This window comes from Heterocephalus glaber, unplaced genomic scaffold, assembly GCF_053883595.1.
Source record: "Heterocephalus glaber isolate CG9 unplaced genomic scaffold, H.glaber_assembly_v1.0 deba00001428, whole genome shotgun sequence".
Lineage (NCBI taxonomy): Eukaryota > Metazoa > Chordata > Mammalia > Rodentia > Bathyergidae > Heterocephalus > Heterocephalus glaber.
This window is the reverse complement of record NW_028258293.1, coordinates 19,815,126-19,831,138: the sequence shown is the minus strand read 5'-3', so window position 1 is coordinate 19,831,138 and position 16,013 is coordinate 19,815,126. Positions and strand designations below refer to the sequence as shown.

The 16,013-nt window shown below is 36.4% G+C and overlaps 1 protein-coding gene and 1 pseudogene across 10 annotated transcripts in view; one reads left to right on the top strand and one right to left on the bottom strand.

The window, feature by feature from the left end:
• The window catches only part of Sbf2 (SET binding factor 2), a 450,794-nt gene that overhangs the window by 425,947 nt on the left and 8,834 nt on the right, over positions 1-16,013 (bottom strand). The gene's annotated exons all lie outside the window — the stretch shown is intronic.
• LOC147827996 (eukaryotic translation initiation factor 1 pseudogene) lies at positions 15,613-15,980 on the top strand (annotated as a pseudogene).

Here is a 16,013-nt window from a genome sequence, read left to right as displayed (position 1 = left end):
TCTGCCCTCCTATTTCAACATTTTCCCATATATACCCTCTACTATGGCCACACCAAAACGAGTACTTGCAATCCTTCTAATGATCATTCATTCTTAGGTCCATAGATGCTTATTGATGCTCTTCTCTCTTTTTCATAGAAAGCATTTTATTTCTTTCTTCACCTGACACGTCCTTATTTCGCACAGATACAACACAGAAATGCCTCCTCTAGAAAGTCATTTTTCACCTTATCTCTTGCCTACCAGACTAAGTTTCCCTTCCTCTCTGCCCTTCATGCAATTTTTTTTCCCCCCAGTTCCAAGGATCAAACTCAGGACCTTCCACTTGCCAGGCAGGCACGGTGGCACTGAGGTAAATTTCCGGCCCTCTTCATGCAATGTTGTTTATTCTTGTATTATGTCTCCTTTGACTTATATTACCATCTTCTGTTTCCCTGATTATCTTCCCAACTAGACTGTTCTCTCTTAAGATCAGGAACTGACTTTTCTGAATCAGGCAATGTACAAAGGCAATATTCAAAATGACTATTTCTTAACTCATCTGCACATATGTCTACAAAGCTGGTATGTACATCAGGAAATATATATAATCATCAACAGAATTTTGCCACACAAAAAGAAACGATAGTTCTGCTTCTGCTATGGCTGAATAAGTATCTACTTGATTAATCTTTTCATAGACAACAACTATGCATTCTGAACAAAGTATAAAATCAGCTCCCTAAAGGCACTGAAGAGTGACAAAAATACTGGAGGAGAATCAATATTTGGAAGAAAGTGGTATTAAGTGAATATCCCATTTGCAAGTTTTGGCTGGAGAGCAAGTACAGTCAGCACCATAGGAGGTACCTAAAATTCCAGCATAAATTCCACAGTCTTATTATCTTTAACAATATAGCTGATTCTTTCTAATACTTCATGTTAGTTTAGATATCACCTCTTCAGAGTGCCTATCCTGACCACTTTGCTGAAAATAGGTCTCTCCATTATTCTCTAACATTGCACTTTTTTCCCTTCAAAGTACATGTTGTAAATTGTAATTGCAGTGTTTTGTTTTGTTTTGCTTCTATTGTAACAGATGGCAAAAGTATAGTTCCATAAGAACAGAGACCATATTTGCATGGCTTACTAGGCTGCTTAATGGCCAATATAACAAGAATATCAATGGTACTAAACAAACATTTTTATTTATTAACTGAAAGCCCAAAGTAGGTGACATTTTTCAAAAGTCTCAAATACTGCTGTATTTTAGATAGCTTATGTCACCGGGTGTGATGGCTCATTCCTGTAATCCCAGCACTCAGGAGGCTGAGGCAGGAGGATTGCTGTAAGTTTGAGGCCAGCCTAGGCTACACAGTGAGTTCAATGCCAACCTGAAATGCATAGTGAGACCCTGTCTCCCAAAAAAAAAAAAAATAGTTTATGTGACATCTTAGTTTACCATCTTGGGAGTAGGGCAGTGTGAGAAGTTTGATTTAACAAATACATGTTCAGGTAATTTTTTTGTCCTTTGGAGGTTTTGTTTTTGTTTTTGAGACAGGGTCTCACTATGTAGCTCAGGCTGGCCTTGAACTCACTATGTACTCCAGGCTGGCCTCAAACTTGTGGCAATCCTCCTGCCTCATCCTCCCCAGTGCTGGGATTAAAGGCATGTGCTACCACGCCCAGCTCAGATAAAACTTTTATTAAAAAAAAAAGAGAACACAAAAATATTTTCTTTACTATTCCTGAGAATCTATGTTACTGAGAATTAGGATAAAAAAATATTTAAACTGGGCTGGGGATTTAGCTCAATGATTCTGGTGCCTGCCTTGCAAGCACAAGGTCCTGAGTTAGATCCCCAGTACCAAAAAAACAAAACAAAACTTATATAAATTATTGTCAATCTTCCAAATGAACCTATCACAGGAATGTATCTTTAAATACATCAATTTGTGCTTGGGAAGGTAGCTCAGTGGCACAGAGCTTGCCTAGCCTGCATGAGCAACTGCGGTCAAATGGGGGAGTGTATGTTATTGACAATATTTAACAATTTCAGTTAACAAAATAAAAACACTTCCATTTCTATAAAAACATTCAAATGGAACATGGAATTATGCCAAACAAATGAAGAAATAGATATAAAATTCAATTTCATTTTTTAAAAAACAGTTGTCTAAGTAGTATTAGAATGTTCTTGAGAAAATGGTAAACATCTAAATCCAGAGTACTCTCTGTTCGTAGAAACCAGTCAGAAAAGTTGTATTTGAGGTATTATAAATAGAAATTTATTTCCTAGTAAGTACTCTATTTTTATTTCTTTCATTATCTCTACAGAAGTACTAGATGACAATGACTATAACATTTCTAAAGAGAGAGAGTGCTGGATTTTTCTTTCATTTTTCTAATTCTATCAAAATCAGTCATCAGTTCATCCCTCCTGCCATGAAAGTTCTTAAAATTTCTGTGCAGTTTACTTCTAACTATCCCAAGGGAAACTATTCTACTACTTCCCAATAACATTTCATCATTCTAGACTCAAATATTTACAGTAAAATATGATACCATTCATTATAAAGTTGGCAAAAGTTAAACTAAATGATAATATCCACAGCTGAGACAAAATAACAACAGGGGTTGGGGATGTAGCTCAGTGGTACAGCACATGCTTATCAGCATGCACAAGATCCTAGGTTCAATCCCCAGCGTCACATAAAATCAACAAAATACTTGTACATCCTACTGACAGAAGTAGAAATTGGCAAAATTTATAGAAGTCAATTAGTAATAAATTTCAAAAGTTTTAAAAATACTCGTGCCTTTTAAGCTAGGATTTTCATTCTAAAAAAATTCTAGTCATAAATAGAGACTACTCATTAAATATATATATACAGCAATTTAAAATAACATCTTTATTAGCATAGATGTCTAAAATGTACTCAATGGAGTAAAGTTCACATAACAGCAAATACTATCAATATAATGAGCTAATATGTCAGGAACAACATGTTTTACACATGTGTTGTATATATGCATTTTTAAGAAGTCAGGAAGTACATATATATACTGAAATGGTAAAAGAATTGCAATTACAGGGCCAGAGATTTAGCTCACCAGTGCTGCCGCCTGCCTCACGAGCACAAAGTCCTGAGTTCAATCCCCGGTACCAAAAAAGACAAAAAAAATTACAACTACAAAAAAAAGAAAAAGAATTACAAGTACAATCAGATGTGTCAGTGCACATCTATAATCCCAGCAATCTAGGAGACTAGGCAGGAGGATAGTAAGGTGTAGCCTAGCCTGGGCAACTTAGCAACTTAGAGAAACCCTATCTCTAAAAAAGGGCCTGGGATATAACTCTACATGAAAGCTCTGGGTTCAATTCCTAGTACCACACACACAAAAAAACTAACGGTAGATTTCTTGTTTATATTTTTATTTTCTCTGAATTTTTTTAATGAGCACCTACTACCTTACTACTTTTATTATAAGGGAGAAAATATTTATCACTTGGAAAAAGTTTATTTCTTAATCATCAAGCCAACTTTTCAATTTCCCCAAACTAAATCCTGTTACCTCCTTAACAGTATGAAGTCCTTCAGGAAAGTCAACTCCTTTATGCTTAGAAGTTGTTTTCTCTGGTAAGGAGTAATAAATTTGTGCTTTTTCACTCATATTCCCTCCAATCCCAGGGTGACCAAGAAGAGAAATTTACTCTCTGGGCCAGTACCAGTTGCCTGAAGACAGGAGAACTGTCTGATATGAAAATATTGAAAACATAATCCACATAGGCCCTTCAAGTGCAAAGATTTATTTTTATCACCGATTTTCATCTTTCAATTTACTCGATCATGTTATCTCTGCAAGTTTCATGTTTATACACAGATTTCAATTCCTAAATTTTATCTAAGTAATTACCTTGTCTTTTCTGTCAGTTCTCTCCATTTTTTCATAGTTTGACAAGATTTCTTCACACATATAAGCATTATGTTCTTTTTTCAATTTTTATTTTTTATTAGCACGTTTCCATTACATAATCATTATATTCCTTGTGGAGAATTGGCACATGTACACGACACATCTTAATTCTTTTTTTCACCTCTTTTCCCTCTCCTCTCTCTTTCTTCCCTCCATCTCTTGTTCCCCTTCCTATTTGAATAAATCTCCCTACATCCCATTATCTATCTTTTATTTTGCTCTATTTATATTTTGGGTTTCTCATTAAGAAAAACCATGTGGCATTTAAGTTTGTCTGATTTATTTCACTTAACATTATGATCTCAAGATGCAAAAACATTATGTTCTAATCATCACCACAACTGTACAGAAGAGCTACTCTAGCCTTGTCTTAAAATATAAGAACTATATAGCCAACTTCCCTCTTCCCTTAAAAAATCATTTTGTTACATGTTCTTGAGTAACATATCTGATTTTTAAGGTTCTCAAAACTAAAAAATATCTTTTTGTCTTAACCCCTTGGTGTATCCCCAAGCCAAAGACATTTTACAAAAATTATGTATCATTTTAAATAACCAATAATAAGCCTTTAAAAGAAACAAAGTATAATGATTAGTATGTTGGTCAAAGAAATGAGTCACTGAGTTCCAAAGAATTTATCATCCAGCTGTAGGGAAGGTAATTAGCTGATAGAGCCTTCATATTCCACCTCAGTTTTCCAGCCAAAACCAAAACCTTCCCAAGCATCCCACAACCAATGACTAAGCACAGCTTGGGTACAAGGGCCTGGTTATTCCATTTTACATGTGACTCCTCAAACAAGCACTCCTTGCTACATAACTTCCTACTGGATTGGCTAAAACTCTGTCAGATCTGCATGATGGTGATGCAACTCTCCTGGTTCTAACCTGCTTTCATTAACTTTTCACAGGCATTTTTCTCAATAAATTTCTTGTTTACCTACCTCCACCTCAGCATCAACCCCCCCCCCAAAAATCAGACATGCTGATTTAATATTTACATGTAAATATTATTAAGTCCATATAAAATTACACTTCATAACACCTATTACTAGTATTATGATTTTTTTAGTATTATATTAAAGATGGGTATGAAAGCCAGGCACAGTGGCACACACCTGTAATCCCATCACTTGGGAGGGTGAGGTGGAGGATCACAAGTTTGAGTCCCTCCTGGCCAACTTAGCAAGGCCCTGTCTCAAAATAAAAATGTAAAAAGACCTGAGGACATAGCTCAGTATAAAGCCCCTAGGTTCAATCCTCAGTACCACAACAACAGTAACAAAAAGGTATACAGAAAAATTTTAGATATTGATTGAGGTCGCATTTTTATCACTTGTTTTGATCCTGTAAAGGTATTATCCCGACAGCAAGGATGTATTTTTTCCTGAATTTATTCCACTAAACCAATATCCTAATATGACGAATTTTCTGTATAGCACAGTTAGACTATTTATTTTTTTAAAGTTTTCATTCCAGGGTCAAACGGCAGGATCACTTGCTATCTGTCTGGGCCACATACCAAGACCCCATCTTGAGGGGAAAAAATACATTCTGCTTTGTTCATACTACAATAACAACTTACTTTTATGTCCATGTCAAATTTTTAAAATATAAACTTCACCAGGCATGGTAGTATCCACCTATAGTCCCAGCTACTTGAGATAAAAGCAGGGAGATTTTTTGGGCATAGGAGTTTAAAGTCAGCCTGAGCAACACTGAGACTCTATCTCAAAACCAAACAAACATAAACTTCTGCTGGACATGGTGGTACACAGCTGTAATTTCAGCTGCTTGGGAGCCTAAGGAAGGATAATTGCAAATTCAAAGCCGGCCAGAGCAACTTAGCAAGATCCTGTCTCAAAATAATCTTTTAAGAAGTCTAGTGATGTAGCTCAGTGGCAGACAGCTTGCCTAGCACGTGCAAAGCCCAGGGTTCAATCCTCGGTAATGCCCCACCACCAAAGTAAGATTCTATCATAGCAAATTCTGAAGGGATGGAAGCAAAACTTCTGCCATATTAAGTTTCCTTTTCCAAACCAATTCTGTTTTTCCTGGATCAAATTTTAAGGCCTAAATTTTGTCAAGAGGATGTCCCCCACCAACTTGGTGCCAGGGATTGAACTCAGGACCTTGCACTTTCAAGGCAGGTGCGGGGCCACTAAGCTAAATCCCTGGCCTTATCAAGAGGATTTTATTGCCACCAGATTTTAATCAACAAAAAAAAGGTACTATTAAACAAAACTTCTGTGTCACAGATTAGACTGTGCATAGAAAAAATATATATCATTAAATGCATATATGGAAAGGAAAGAAAGCTAGGAATGGTGGTCCACACCTATAATCCCAGCACTCTGGGAAGGTAATTTTAGGAGGATCACAAGTTCAAACCCCGCTTGGCAACTTAGTGACTTAGTAAACACTACCTCAAAATAATACATTTTAAAAGGGCCAAGGATATACCTCAATGTGAAGGCCCTGGATTCAATACCCAGTATCTAAAAAGAAAAAGAAAATCAGAAATTATTACAGATTTTAGAGACTTTATGAACACTATTACAGCAATAAATTTGGAAATCAAAATGAAATGGACAAATTTTTAGAAATGAATGATTTCTTAAAACCTCTTTAAGAAATTGAAAATCTAAGAAGCATAAATGTGGTGTCAGCATAATGGGACAATAGGAGGCTCCAGCATTCATCTCCCAACAGAAAATCAAGTTTACCAATAATCCAATCTACCAAAAAAAAAAAAAATAATGCAATCTAAAAACTTCAGAAAAGGTCTAGAATTCAGCCTTTGCAGCACAATCTCAAGAAGATACCCTTGGACCATAAGTTCTCCCAAGAAATACTAAAGAAAGTACAATTAAAGAAAAGAAAGACTAAAGTAAACATGTGACTTCATCACAGACTTGGCACCAGAACCACTCACACACAAATCATGGCAGCAAATGAAAACCATCCTCTGCAGACTACAGCACTGAGCCTGCCTCCTACACACTCCAGAACCAAATATGTCTGCCCACAAATGCGAGCACAGGGCAGCAAGCCTGCCTATGGACTCTCCAGTCAGCCCACCCAGAATCTCTTACTGGGATGTCTCCATTTTGTAAAAATTGAAAAAGTGCCTGTTCCTTTAAATGTACAGATACAAACAAAAGATAGCAAAGAATAAAGGAGTCATGATACCATCAGAGAAAAAACTGCCAGTAACTAATCCTAAAGAAATAGAGATCAGGAGGGTCGGGGATTTGGCTCAGTGGTTCTGGCTCCTGCCTCACAAGCGCAAGGTCCCAAGTTCAATCCCCCGTACCAAAAAAACAAAACAAAACAAAAAAAGAAATACAGATCAGGGCTTGGGTTATAGCCCAGGAGTAAAAACTGGGCTTGGCATCTGCAAGGCTCTGGGTTCAATTTTGGAAGGAAAGGAGGGAATAGAAATCTATGAGCTGCCTGAAAAAAAAAATTGTCTTGAAAGTTCACGAGCTACATGAGAATATAAGAATTATATAAGAATACTAAATAAAACCAAGGAAAACAATAGATGAACAAAATGATAAGTTCAATATGGAGATAGAAACAACAAAAAAAGACCAAAAAGAAATATTAAAGCTCAAGAATACAATGACAGAAATGAAAACTTCAATAGAAAGCTTCAACAACTTGCTCAAGCTGAGAAACAAAAAACTTAAAGACAGGTCTTATGAAAGTATACAATCAGGGAAGAAAAAAGAATAAGAGAAAGAATGCTTATAAGACTTATGAGACACCATCAAGTAAACTCATAAATAAACTGTGAGGCAAAGAAGGAAAGAGAAAGGGTGAAAACTTACCTAAATAATGGCTGAAATTTTCCAAAAGTAGTACTTAAAGAAATCTAGGCTAAAATATATTATAATTAAGTTGTTTACTCAAAGACAGAGAGTTATGAAAGTAGTAAAAGAAAAGTAACTTGTCACATACAAGGGAGCACGCATAGGACTATCAGTGGATTTCTCAGCAGAAACCTTATAGACAAGGGATAGCAGAACAACATATTCAAATGTTCTGGAAGGGAAAAAAACTACCAACTAAGAATACTATAACTGAGTAACCCGGTGGTGGCAAACTTATGGCACACATGTTGCAGGGGGCTGTTTGTATCACTGAAAACTCTAAAAGGTTTGCCATCACTGGATGAAATTATTCTTTAAAAATAAAGAAAAAGGGCCAGGGATTTAGCTCAGTGGTTCCGCTGCCTGCTTCGCAAGTGCAAGGTCCCGAGTTTGATCCCAGGTACCAAAAACAAAAACAAATGAATAAAGAGAAGGATGCTTCATTTTTAAAAAAATAAAAATAAAAAATAAGCTGGGCATGGTAGCACATGCCTATAATCCCAGCACTCAGGAGGCTGAGGCAGGAGGATCACTGTGAGTTCAAAGCCAGCCTGAACTAAAAAGGGAGACCCTGTCTAAAACAAACAAAAAAAATTAAGAAAGAAAGAATAAATACTTTCTCAAACAAAAACTGAAGATATTTATCATTCATGAAAATGACTTACAGTATAAGAAATATTAAAGGAAACTCTTCAAGTTGAAATAAAAAGATACTAATCAGCAACAACAAAGTATATGGAAATATAAATCTCACTGGTAAAGGTAACTATATTAACAAATACAGAATAAGTTATACTGTACTGGTGGTGTGTAAAACATTTTAAACCCTAGCATAAAAGTTAAAAGACAGAACTGCTTAAAAAAAAAACCCTATAGTCACAAAAATTTACTGTTACATATACAATATAAAGGAATGGGGATTTAGCTCAGTGGTTCCGCCGCCTGGCCCGAAAGCGCAAGGACCCGAGTTCGATCACCGGTACCAAAAACAAAACAAAAACATATACAATATACAGAGAAGTCACGGCATCAATAACAAAAAATGTGTGCCAGGAGTAAAAGTGCAGTTTGCATGTGACTGAAGTTAATTTTTATCAGTTTAATAATTAATAGCTATTTAAGTACTATGTACCACTCAAGATAACCACAAGTAAAACACCTACAGAATTCAGAAAAAAAAATATTAAAACACCACTTCTGTTCAATATAGTTCTGGCAACATTAGCCTCAGGAATTAGACAAGAGAAAGAAATAAAAGAATACAGACAGGTAACAAAAAAGTTAAACTGTCATTATTTGCTCACCATATGATACTCTACATAAAAGACCCAAACAACTCCACCAAAAGACTTCTAGACTTAATTTACAGATTCAGTAGAGTAGCTGGATACAAGGTCAACACTCAAAAGTCAATAACCTTCTTGTACACAATAACAGACTCACTGAGAGAGAAATGAGAGAAACAATTCCTTTCACAATAGCATCCCCAAAAAATGAAATATCTAGGAATCAATCTAATGAAAGAAGCAAAAGACCTCTACACTTAAAACTACAAAAAAAGAGATCAAAGAGGACGTAAGAAAATGGAGACTCCCCTGTTCCTGCGTAGGAAGAACCAATATAGTGAAAATGTCCATACTTCCAAAACTGCTATAGATACATTCAATGTAATCCCAATTGAATTCCCAACTGTATATTTCACAGAACTAGAGAAAACAATCCAAAAATTCATTTGGAACCAGAAGAGACCCAGCATAGCAAAAGCAATTCTAAGCAACAGAGGTGGGTATCACAATCCCCAACTTGAAACTAAACTACAAAGCCACTGTGATAAAAACAGCATAGTACTGGCAAAGAAACAGACCCGAAGATCAGTGCAATAGATTAGAAGATGCAGAAACAACTCCAGACATACTCAGTTACCTCATCTTTGACAAAGGAGCCAACCATCCTCACTGGAGGAAAGATAGCCTCTTTAATAAACGGTGTTGGGAAAACTGGATTTCAATCTGCTAAAGATTAAAACTAGACCCCTATCTTTCACCATGCACTAAACTAAAATCAAAGTGGATTAAAGGTCTAAATATTAAAACAGAAACACTAAACTTGCTGGAAGGTAAGTTAGGTAGAACATTGGCATAGGAAAAGACTTTATGAACAAATCCTCAGTAGCACGGGAACCTGCACAGTGAATCAACAGCTGGGATCTCATCATTTTTAAAAGCTTTTGCATTGCAAGAGAAACCACCAACAGAGCCAAGAGACAACCTACAATGTGGGAAAAAACTTTTACCAGCTGTTCCTCAGACAAAGGACTACTATCTAGAATATATGAAGAACTTAAAAAAATCAGACCCCCCCCAAATATAAAAACCCAATCCAAAAATGGGCATCTGAAATGAACCGACATTTCTCAGACAAACAAGTAGACATGGCAAATAAACATATGAAAAAATGTTCAACATCACTGGTCATTTGAGAGATCCAAATGAAAACAATGCTGAGATTCCACCTCAACCCAGAAAGAATGGCTGCTATGAAGAAATGAACCAATAACAAATGCTGGCGGGGCTGTGGGGAGAAAGGAGCCCTTCTCCATTGTTGGTGGGAGTGCAGACTGGTGCAGCCACTGTGGAAATCAGTATGGAGATACCTCAAAAAACTAGGATTAGAGGTCCCACTTGATCCAGCTAATCCTCTGCTGAGTATCTTCCCAAAAGAATTAAAAGAATCCTACCACAGCAATATACGCACACCCATGTTTATGGTGGCACAGTTTATAATAGCTTAGGCTTGGAAACAGCCCATTTGCCCATCAACTGGAGACTGGATAAAGAAGATGTGGGGTTTTTTTAATAAAATGGAGAACTACTCAGCCATAAAGAATGAAAAACTAGAGATATTTATAGCTAAATGGATACACATTGAGGCCACACTCTCAGGTGAAATACATAGGACACACATGTGTAAATACTTAATAGTTTCTCTAGTGTGAAAAACTAAAAGTGTAAATAAGGATCAAAACGTATAACTACTAATGTGAAATAGAAAAGGTCTAAAGGGATAGGGGAAGTGGGAGGGGTAGGGGAAAGGAAAAAAGGGTAAAGAAAAAATATGAGAAAAGAAAAAAATGAAAAAAAGTCTTTGTAAATAGGGAGTGTGGAGGGGTTGAAGGGCAGGGGAATGGGGGAAAAATAAGAACCAAGGTACATCATGCAAAGGTACAAGATCCCAATGATGAATATAACTGTATTGCATACCTAAAATGTACCAATAAACTTAATGAAAAAAATTCTTATCCAAGATCATGTTTAACAAATAACACAGGTGAGATTCTGACTCTGTAAATGTGATGCCATGGCCCTTGTTTTCAACAACCACACAAGTTAACTAGTGTCATGTTACATTTTCTAACACAAATCCTACTTCCCATCTCCTAAAAAAAAAAGAAAAACACCTCTACCATGCTCTCATCCAGTGTTTTCCAAACCTTATTCAGTGAAATATCCTGCAATTAGAAAGTTCTACAACAAAATAAGTGTGGGAAGTGTTACATTTTTAAAAGTTCACTAGGGCCAGGGATTTAGCTCAGTGTTTCACCGCCTGCTGTACAAGCGCAAGGACCTGAGTCAGATCTCCAGTACCAAAAAAAAAAGTTCACCAGAAGGGGTGGGGATTTAGCTCAGTGACACTGTGTCTGCCTTGGGAGCACAAGGTCCTGAGTTTGATCCCCAGTACTAGAGGGGGGAAAAAAAAAGTTCACCAGGGCTGGGTGCAGCGCTTCTCCAGAATGCCCTCCACTCAATCTCCAGCACCAGGGAAAAAGAAAAGCTCATCATCAAACTTCCATATTATATGGCTCCACAGAACTCAGAATTTTCCTTTTGGGGATAGGAAATTGCTGGTGACTTAACTGAGGATCTTCTGCTTGGTAAGCATGCACTCTATCACTGAACTACACCCAAGACCCCAAATGATGTGTGCAGGGGGAGATACTAGGGATTTACATACAGGGTTCCTGATTTATACGCCAAATCTCAGGTTTGTTTTGTAGTAGTGGGGATTAACTCAGAGCCTTCAATACGAGCTACTTCCAGTCCTTTTTATTGTTTGACCTGGGTCTTTCTACATTGCAGTATCGCTGATAAAAGCACTTTTATTTTTAAGTTTCAAAAGTTTCTCAAATTGGCTGTGGTGGTGCATGCCTGTAATCCCAGCACTCAGAAGGCTGAGGCAGGGGGATCATTTAGAGTTCAAGGCCAGCCTGGGCTACATTGTGAATTCAAGGATAGCCTGAACTACACAGAGAGACTCTGTCTCAAAAAAACAAACAAACAAAAGAGCTTCTCTACTCACAGACTACTGGAATATATCTGGACCATATATTTAGGCATCTCTTTCAGTCAGAATAAATCAAATACAAAAAAGAATAAGACTATGGAAATTTCACAACTCAGATTCCTAGTTTCAAATATTGTTAGGATACAATAAAGGCAAAAGATAAGTAGCAATTTGTATTGTTCTAGAGATATAATTTGAATTAGGTATAAAGTCTGATTTCCCTGAACTGCCCTGTAACATCCTCATTTTCATGATGCTATGCAATTTCCTCTGTTGCTGTTTAAGCAGTAGTTCCTGTAGTGACTTATTTAGCTGATATCTCTAACCTATTAAAAATGAAGAGCAACACTATTTATAAATGCAAAACACTGGAAATAACCAAGATGTCTCATCATAATAGATTCACTGGCAGTTATTATATGTTAATTAAATTTATGTTAAAATGATAAAAACTTTTAGCTAATAAAAATTGTTACTTATATATGGTATATGGAAAGCTGCCATTATAATATAGTTAAGTTTTTTAAAAGACAGACTAAGTGAACAGTTGCTATAAATTTGTTTTATAGAAGTAAAATAAAAATTACACACACACACACACAGAAAAATCTCTAGAAAGATATATGTTAAAATGTTAGAAGTATGTCACTTTATACCGCTGGGGTGTCTATGAATTTTTTTAAAAACACAATAATAAGGGAGTGAAACTTGCAAAATTAAGATGAGCAATCTATTTCTTAGAATAGGAAGTAGTTCACTATAGCTGAGGCTTAACTTGCCAAGTATCCAACTACTCACCCAATTTCCTTGAGCCCTGTAACAAATTTCTTCAATAACTTCAAACTCTATGTCCCACAAATGCAAACAACCCTTGGTAAACACAATTATTTCACCATATTATTTCTTTATAATTATTCATTTAAAATAGTTTCTGGAGGGCTAGGGATTTAGCTCAGTGGTTCGGGCGCCTGCCTTGCAAACGCAAGGTCCTGAGTTCAATCCCCGGTAGCAAAAAAATAAATAAATAATAATAAAATAGTTTCTGGAATAAGCTATGTGATATATACATAGAAAAAAAAAGACTTGTTTTGGTTTTTGAATTAGATGCTTTGGCAACTACTTACTGTTTAATCATTAGTACAAAAAATAGACATGTTATACAAGCGAGTGATATGAAAAGGACAGATTTTAGAAACCATTACAACTTAACTGTACAAATTAAATCAGTCCAGGATCTAGATGTTTTTGGACTCGAACCATTGTTTCTTTTAAAAACTGCTTCAACTGGCCGGGGATTTAGCTTAGTGGTTCTGCCGCCTGACTCGTAAGCGCAAGGTCTGGAGTTCAATCCCCGGTACCAAAAATAAAAAATAAAAAAATCCAACTGCTTCAACCAACATTCAGGCTCTACAGCATAATAAAAATGGTATCATTATTTGTTCACCTTTAAAATCAAACAGGAAAGATTATAATGCATTAATTAAAATAAATACAAGTGCAAAGTTTTACAACATTTATTTTTCTTTTAAAAATAACAAAAAAATATGATAACTGTTTAGCTGTGGTTTGATTTATAAATAAATGTTATGACCATGTTTCCAGGTTACATCAAAGTTTTATCAATGCTGGGACCACGGGTGGCAAACAGATATAAAAACAAAGGTGTTCTATCCCACACCACTCCATGTGTGTACTTCTTATGTTGACTCCTAACAGACCAGTTGGTGCTGGTGTTTAAGGATAAGGAATGGATTATCTCCTGAGGCACAGTTTTAATATCAATCATCCACAGAAGAGACAGATCCTTGGGCAGAATACTAGGAAAAGGAAAGGGACTTTGGATATAGCTGACAAGAAAGGATTATCTGCTTAGCCCCCACCTAAAGACTTAAAAAAGAGACATGCTGAAAGATGATTTTTATCATGACAAAAGACCAGAAACTAAGCAGGATGATATCCCTTTAAGAGATCACAGTCCTAAGAGAGTAAACTATACCTTGCAAACCAGTTCACTGACTTAAAAGTTACTATCTGGCTTCATTATTCTTTTGTCTTGTTTTTAGCCTGTAGAAGTCTTACTTCAACAGTACAGCCTTATTTCAGCTTCATCTCATAAAATAAAGGGAAAAATTATTGTAAAAGGAGGTAATTGGGCCAGAATGTTAAGAAAAAGTAGTACTTCATGAGGTCACTGGAGAAACAGAAGAAATGAAAGTCTAAAATCAAAGGCAATTAATCTTCCATAGAAAGGGAGAACTTTTCACAAGGTGTTACCTGATTTGTTCTTGCACTTGATCTTAGCCAAAAGGTCAAGAAGTGAAACCTGATTTGTTCTTGTAACTGTGAAAGGACAAGGCTCTGAAAAGTGCTCAGAGGTAATATCCTAGATTCTAAGAACTACAGTATTTTTCTTTCTACGAGACTAATTCTCTGTTGGGCCATCTTGGTGGACATGAAACCCATTTCCTCGTGATTCCTACTTACAGAATATTTAAACTACTGTATTTCCTGGAAAGATTGAATACTGTTTTAATTTCCAGGCCTTTCATTTCTAAGGTAAAATATATACTTGTATTACAAAATTGGTTTTATTATATGACTTTTCATTAACTTTTATCCTATAAAATTTCTTCTGGAGAGTAATGGTCGCTATTTCAAAATATTTTAACAAAAAATGAAATTCTGTAAATTCAATCCTTTTGTGTGTATATGTATACAAACAAATTCACATACACACACACACACACACACACACAACTGAGATTGAACCCAAGGCCATCAGACTAAGTTACAGCCCTAGCCCTTTTTATTTTTTATTGTGAGACAGTCTAAATTACTAATTGCCAAAGCTTGCCTCAAACCTGTGATCCTCCTGCCTCAGTCTTGAGGTGTGCTGGGATTATAGTTATCCACCACCACATTTGGCTCCATTTTAAATTATGTATTACTGAGAAGGTCCGCTAGAGTGACTTTTTTTAAAGTATTTTGAGACGGTCTTGCTATGCAGGTCAGGCTAGCCTTGAATTCATTATAGCCCAAGCTGGCCTCAAATTCGCAGCAATCCTCTTGTGTCAGCCTCCTGAGTGTTGAGATTACAGGCATGCACACCATACCCTCAAGACTTCTTACGTTGATATTTTTTTCTCATTTTTTTCCACCCTATAGCAGTATTTCTTTTTTGTTCATTTTTATTAGTACATCTTTGCAGTACATTATGTTTATATTTATCTTAAGGAGTAGGTGCATGTACTTATAATACCTTAATTCTTTTTATTCCACCTCCCCTCTGCTGTCTCCCACCTCCACCTCTAGATCCCTTCCTGACATTTAAGTGTAAAAATAGACCCTAGTTACTCACTGTACCACCGAGAACTCCAGCCTCCCCCTCAACCTCCCTCACTCTACCACCCTCTAAATTCTGGCCCACCTTCTCCCATATGTCTTCTCCAGCAGGGTCCTTAACCAAGGAAAAGGAATGGTACCTTCTGTCTGCTATCCAGAACCTTCACTCTTTCAACTCCTTTGCTGATACAAGTAAAGGTGATGACCTGCTTCCTGCCAGCACTGAGGATTATATCCATATTCAACAGAGAAAAGGCAAGAATACCTATTGTCCATGAGACTGCGGATAAGTATAATAAAAAGAAACTAGAGAGGACATTTGAGAAGAAATGTGCCTGCCACAGTATGTGAGCATCCAGAATATGGAGAAGTAATTCAGCAACAGGGTGATCAGCACCAGAACATATGCCAGTTCCTGGTAGAGACTGGACTGAATCAGCTAAAGAAGGTTCATGGTTTGTAAGTGCTTCTTGTGGCTCACTGAAGCTTAAGTGAG